This window comes from Montipora foliosa, chromosome 7 (assembly GCF_036669935.1).
Source record: "Montipora foliosa isolate CH-2021 chromosome 7, ASM3666993v2, whole genome shotgun sequence".
Taxonomy (NCBI): domain Eukaryota; kingdom Metazoa; phylum Cnidaria; class Anthozoa; order Scleractinia; family Acroporidae; genus Montipora; species Montipora foliosa.
The window spans coordinates 5085007-5091760 of NC_090875.1; the positions used below are offsets into that span (position 1 = coordinate 5085007).

Below are 6754 nucleotides of genomic sequence, written 5' to 3' on the forward strand. Positions count from 1 at the left end.
AACAATATATAACACTGTATAGTCAAAATTACTCGAATGAATAATTATCTGGTCTATAAATTACAATACTATATCAGAAAAAGCTTTTTTAAAAAGATGAGTCTTCAAATTACGTTTAAAAACTCTAAAATCGGAAGTGCATCTAAGATCTAACGGAAGATTATTCCACAGTTTTGGTGCGGCGGCCGCAAAGGCTCGATCGCCAAGAGTAGGGAGAGTCCTGAAATCTGGATTTAAAAGCAGATATTTGTTATTTGATCTGAGGCTGTAGGAGGATTAGGTTTAAAATTTACGAGAGATGATAAATAATTAGGAGCTGTACCATGGATTGCTTTGTGAGTGATTATAATAATCTTATAATCTATTCTAAATGTTACAGGTAGCCAGTGTAATTTGTATAATATAGGTGTGATATGGCAATACCGTTTTGAACACGCTGCAGTTTACTGAGAGCGCAGTAGGGTAGTCCGTATAAAAGTGAATTACAATAGTCCAATCTGCTTGTGATCAAAGCGTGGATTAATTTATCGACAGATTTTATACTTAGATATTTTCTGACTCGTCTAATGTTGTGAAGATGAAAAAAAGCACTCCTACACGTTTTGGTTATGTTGAAGTTCAGGTTGAAATGGCAGTCAAACCAGGCCCCTAAGTTTCTAAGGGGTTCCGTGCTCGGAGAGATGATGGATTCGCCAATAGTTCATTAGAGTAGCGCGTTTAGTTTTCTGTAGCTGCGCTTTCGTCCCAATGAGCATCAACTCTGTCTTGGAATCATTGATCATTAGTTTATCATTGATCATCCAGTTACGGATGTCACAGAGGCACGCTTCCATTGCTGCACTGGCGGCGTCTTGATTGGAATCATCATTTGGATTGAAAGCCAGATAGATACCAGTATCATTGGCATAACTGTGCGCTGTTGGCAGGTGCTGGCTAATCACATCAAATAGCTCACTGGTGTAAAGGGAGAACAGCATTGGGCTGAGACAGGAGCCCTGTGGCACACCAAACTTCAAATCAAAACTGTCTGACTTTGCACTGCCGATTACAATACGCTGGGATCTATTCGACAGATAGGATTTGAACCACGTTACTGCTTGATCTTTAATTCCAAATTTGTATTCCAGGCGCCGCAGTATTATGTCAGTGTGTCGAAAGCAGCACTTAAATCTAGGAACACTGGTAATGTGACTTGTTGTTTGTTCATGTTTTCACTGGCGAAAAATGTCTGCGCATGAGTCGCGCGATATGACACGTGATGCGTTTCCGGGACTATCATTGGCTCTCGTGAAAAAAACACTACCGAGATGAACAAAAAAATGGCTGCGGTTTGAGTATCGGTAGCTTGTTGGTTTCCGTTCTTTTTAGAGCGATCAAGGCTAGTTTTAACGCCAGTTTCAAGTGGAATGTATTCTTAGAGAACGTACTTGTTGTGTAAAACGTTTGAAAGTCCAATCCAACCAGCATCCTCGGAAAGTTTGCTCCTGGAAAATTTTATTTCGTGGGATAAGAGCTGCGAAACAGGTGAGTTTTTTACGCAATTTTTAATGTGGAAAGTTTGTTGCCACCGGGTACAAAAAGTTACTGTAATGTGCAGAAAGGAGGATTCCCAAGGTTTCCGTTCATGTGTCAATTGGCTTGTACCAGGTGGCAAGGAAATGGCAATATTGTCCAACGTGAAGGTTATTTTTTTCTGCGTTACACCTTACGATCGGCACCTCTACATTAATGATCAATGATTCGATCAGATGTGAATTTGATTTTGAATGTGATTGTGTCATTGGGAACGTAACCCTAGCTAGTATCAAATATTTCAAATAGCAGCTTTTAAGGTCATTTACCCTTTTCTGGTGAAGGTCTAAGTTATTATAATTTTTAGCAGTCACAACTCAACGATCCTTGCGTTCAAGTAGTTTCCAAGTGATGGTCGGATTTGCAATTGATTCGAGTTTAAAATCAAAATCAAAATCCATGTTAGTTAAAATAATGTTTTGAAGAACAGAATTGTAGGTACAGATGTATATAGATATCTATAGATTCAGGTTCGTGACTGTTTTTGAAGTCTTTTTTTTTTTTAGACTATTGTTTTCCGGAAGCATTAATGATGTAATTTTGGTTTTAGGGGACTGTCATGTGTTGTTGGATCAAGGAAATTCTGTTTTGAGTCAAGTATGGTTGACAGTGGATAGTTGTTCCTGAAAAGGCTGAAAGGAAGCTTTATTGGCTTGGACTTTTTTTGGTTACACCCCGCATGTTTGGTTTTTTCTTAGATGGCAAAATTTATTAATATATTATGTGATTTGGAGCTGCAGCTAGAAACAGTGTCTCATGCATAAGGTCTCATTGGGTTTGATGGTAGTAAAATAATTTTGGTAAAAAATATGTTTAGAGTTTTTATCATAACTTCTCATCTTGGTCCTGCTGGACTTCAAACATGCTCTACCATTTTGCACAAGGAACTTGTCAATCAACCATTACCTTTTGGTGTATTTGCAATATGATCTTTTGGATAGCAATTGATTTATTTTTCTTATTTCTTACGTGTAGATATCCTATGTCTGTCACATACTGTAGTTAGTTTTAAGCTTTTATGTCCTGTAGTGTATCTTTATTATAGTTAGCACATGACCCCACAAGCATGTGTTATTGCTTTAATATTGATTGTGTTTGAATAAAGGATATTGTTGTCTTGTCTTGTAGATAATGCAAAACAGCCTCAGTTGTATTTGCATTATTTCTGAATGTTACTTTTTTGAAGGGCAAACCATTAAAAAGTGCACAAAGTTTGCAGGAGTTCAGGAAAAATATTCAAAATATTCATTGATTTGAAGTTCCTGAAGCAGGTAAATCTTGAAGAGTTCATGCAACCATATTTGGAATATATGGCATTTCTATTTGGGAATGTTCAAGTCCACAGAATTCATTTTCTTTATATTGAGAAGTACTGTAAGACTGTTGACTCCATGGGGTTCCCCATTGATGAGTAAAATCGTCTGGTGTTAGACAGAGCAAAATACTCTGGCTTTAGACAGAGTAAAATACCAAGTATGGCCGGTTTAGGGGTGAAAGGGTTAATTAAATTTCATCATTACTTTGACTTTTTCTTCATTTGAACGAAAACAAAGTGTTTAATCATTACCTCCACCATTGCTATACAACTGCATTGGCTTTTAGAACAAAGTATCAAAGTTGAAGCTGGTGGCTCAAGGAGAAAACTTTGCAAAAGTTAGGTTAAAAATACTTTTATGGTATTTGAGTATTATTGAAGAACAGATTTGCATAATATCATTAAAGTCATTAAATCAATGAGAATCCAAACATGAGGATGCAGTTTGCTCAGGAGGGGTCCTTAAAGGTAACAGAATCTTGTTTTGTGGATGTAGGCTAAAGAAATCTGACCCCTTAGAGGAACCAGTTCTAAATTGACCAATGACTGGCATTTTATAATTCATAAGTAAAAGTTATTTGCTCTCTTACCAAATTGTTCTACAGTTCCATTCATTTTTCAGATTGATAGCCTTAAATGACTGCAGCAACTCTGCCAGCTGTTTGGTCTCAGTATCATAAGCAGTACAAAACCACAAAATTTTCTCCAAAAAGGAACAGCAAGAACCCCTGTCATTTTTGCAAGGGAATCCCCCTTGGGGTAGTTTGTTCACTTCACACCCATTGTTTAACACTATCCAGGGACTAAACCAAGGATGGAAATTGATTACAGCTTAAATAAATTGGACCCCTTTTTTAAATTTCTGACACTTACTGCATTCAACTTTAATTTATTCATCCTTTGAAATGGTAGGAATGATTGCTATTATTTACAGCAATTGCTAAAAATTCATTGCATCTAATGTTGAAATACATTGTATTTTTACATATGATTTATGAGTCAATGAGTCATGAGTCAATGAGTTAGTGCAGTTACCCTAACCCATAAAATAAAAGCTAAAATTTAACCTAACCCTGCTTAGGCCTGATCACTGAAACAAGGGCTTAGGCTTAATCAATAAATTATCTTTAATATATAATATTGACTGTGTGTCTCATTGACTAATTGACTCATAAATAATGGGACCTCTTTACATATGGAAAGGTAACAGGAGTTATTTCTGTGAAGTCTTATCCAGAAAACTGCAACATGGGATTATGCACCTTTCAAATGTAGCTTTGTATGCTTTTGCTCAATGTCTTTGAACAATTATTACAGAAAATTATACAAAGTTATGGTTTTTTTTAAAGTTAAATCTAATGCAAGGGGATTAAAATTATTGAAGCAGTTGTGTTGCAACCAGAGTCCGCAAAGAGAGGTTAAATAATAATTTGTTGTCCTGGAAGTACTTAGTAGGCCAGCATGAAATTTGTGAAATGTTTTGGAGGGTGGCACTGAATCACCTTCAACAAGTTTTCTAAACTTTGAAGATACCTAATTTTATATCCTCCTGCTGTTTTATTGCTAGAAGATAAAATCAATTTCTGATTAAGTATTTTTGTTGTCAATGTGGTGAAAGTGCCTTATTAGCAGTTAAGTAATATTTTGTTACAGTAAAATTCTCCCTGCTAGTAAGCTGGATTTCTGAATCAAATTCTCAACTTAGAATGTTGTTGTTTTGGCTATTCAGAGTTAACCTAATCTGTGTTTATTTCTATAATTTGGAGGGAAGCAAACAATTTGCATTTTGCTTGGAACAATAACAATATATAATTGCAACTAAAAGGTTTCCTTTCTAGTGTACCCAATATGAGGTGCTATGACATGGTTATTATTACTGCTAAATTCACTTTAAAGTTTATTTTTGAAGGACTGAAATACATTTCTAAATTTTCCCCTCGGTCTTAATAAATTTTCCTCTATGGAACACTTGAATGACAATTTTAACAACTTAATTTTGAAAAAAAAAAAGCGAAAATCTTAACATTTTCTGTTAGATGCGGGGCCCCGCGGAAACATCGTGTAACTATTTAGTTGGAAGAGAAACCACTTGGAAATTTAGTGGTATCTTTTTTGTTCCACTTTTTGAAAGATAAACGCATGAATTGAAATCAAGATGGTAGTCCATTAGCTGGTAAGCTCCACAAACGAATTTCCACTCGAACACTGTCACAGCAACCGAGACTCGCGTTGGCCTTGAAATTTTTAAAGAAATTTCCCTCGTAGCACTGTTGGCTCAAAAGAGAATCTCGCTGGCATAAAAACGCACTATGCAGTCAAACATTCGTCCGTTTTACTGGCCTGAAAAAAAGTCTTTTTATTGTCGTCGGATATCTAATAAACACTGAATGGCAGCCATGTATAAATTGAGGTATTGAAGTCACATGACAAGGCCTCGACCAATCAGACATTTTTCGCCAGTGAAGTTCATGTTGACGAGTATGTCGTTGCGCATGCGCAGTAAGGCAGTTTCCGAACTGTGATTTTTTTCGGTAGGCTGATTGAAATTCCGGAAACATCAGATTGGACGACACGTGATCGGAGATTTGTAGTGCAGCTGTTATTTCAGTGATTTTTGAAAGGAAAGCAAAATTGCGGACGGGCCGGTAATTTTTCTTTAGCAGATCCATGTTGGCGTTCTTTAACTTTGGTCTCACTAAACCCTCTTTCCAAATGTCCGGAAAGTGACCACTACTGAGCGAAAGATTAACCATGTTGGAAATGGTTGGTAGGAGTTCGTTAATGCAGTCTTTAACAATCTTGGTAGGTATGGGGTCATTGTTGCAGGTCTTGTTTGGGGCATTCAGCACCAGCTTTTTGATACCTTCAGACGATATTGGCTGGAAGTTAGTGAAGGGTGTGCCAGCAAACGAATACTCTTGAATGCTACTTCCAATCGAATGGTGAAGGTGATTCAATCAGGAGTCAATTCTATCCAGCTTTGAGCGAATGACGTCGATCTTTTGTATAAAGAATCTCCCGAAATCATTAGCAAGCAAAGTAGGGTCAGAGTGCTTGGGGTATTTTTCCTGTGACGACCCTCCTAGCAGTGCACTGGCCGTATTGAAAAGCTTTCTTTGATCACAATCGTTTTCATTAATAAGGTTGAAATAATAATATTGCTTGCTCTATAAAGTGATTCGTATAATTGCGTGCCTTAATGAAATTAACCGTCTGACTCGAGCCCCGTCCTTCGCCATATTCTCTCATACCGTCTACGTAAACGCTTGGCTTCTTTGATTTCGTTCTTGAACCAAGGAACCTGCGGACGAACCGTGATAGTCTTCTTTTGGAGAGGAGCGTGTTTATCTAAAAGGTTAGTCATGATTGAACCGTAACAGGAAACAAGATCAGTAATTTCATCGGGGTGGATTCAGGCATAACCTCGATTCCTTGAGATCATCCTTGAACGATTCAATGTCTATAGCCTTAGTCTTCCGGAAGCAGATCTCCTCAACAGTTGTAGCCGGCATACGGAGAGTTAGTTAAGATATAACAGTACAATGATCTGACAAGAAACTGTCAGAGATGGGCGTGGTCTGAACAAGGCCGTCCAAGTCCCGTGTAATGATCAAGCCGCATTTTTCTGGCGGGAAATCACGTTGACTGTCGTCGGTTTTTATGCTCAATCAAAGCCAGTTTAGCTAAACGATTTGCATTAGTTTGAAAAAGTCTAAGATCTTCGTCCAAAGACTGCAAACAACAGTCACCTTCTAACTTCATTACTTCTCGGGTTTTCTTGTTCGAACTGGTAAGAATCAGCGTTTGGGTGTTACGAGCAGCGAAATGGATCCGGGCTGTCTTTGCTAAATTATGGATTACGGTGTA

The 6754-nt window shown here is 37.5% G+C and overlaps 1 long non-coding RNA gene across 1 annotated transcript; it reads left to right on the forward strand.

The window, feature by feature from the left end:
• Window positions 1-1319: 1319 nt before the first annotated feature.
• On the forward strand, window positions 1320-2692 carry LOC138010647 (uncharacterized). The gene is made up of 2 exons (XR_011124518.1): window positions 1320-1524; window positions 2123-2692. It is a non-coding gene; the product is annotated as an uncharacterized lncRNA (long non-coding RNA).
• Window positions 2693-6754: the final 4062 nt, after the last annotated feature.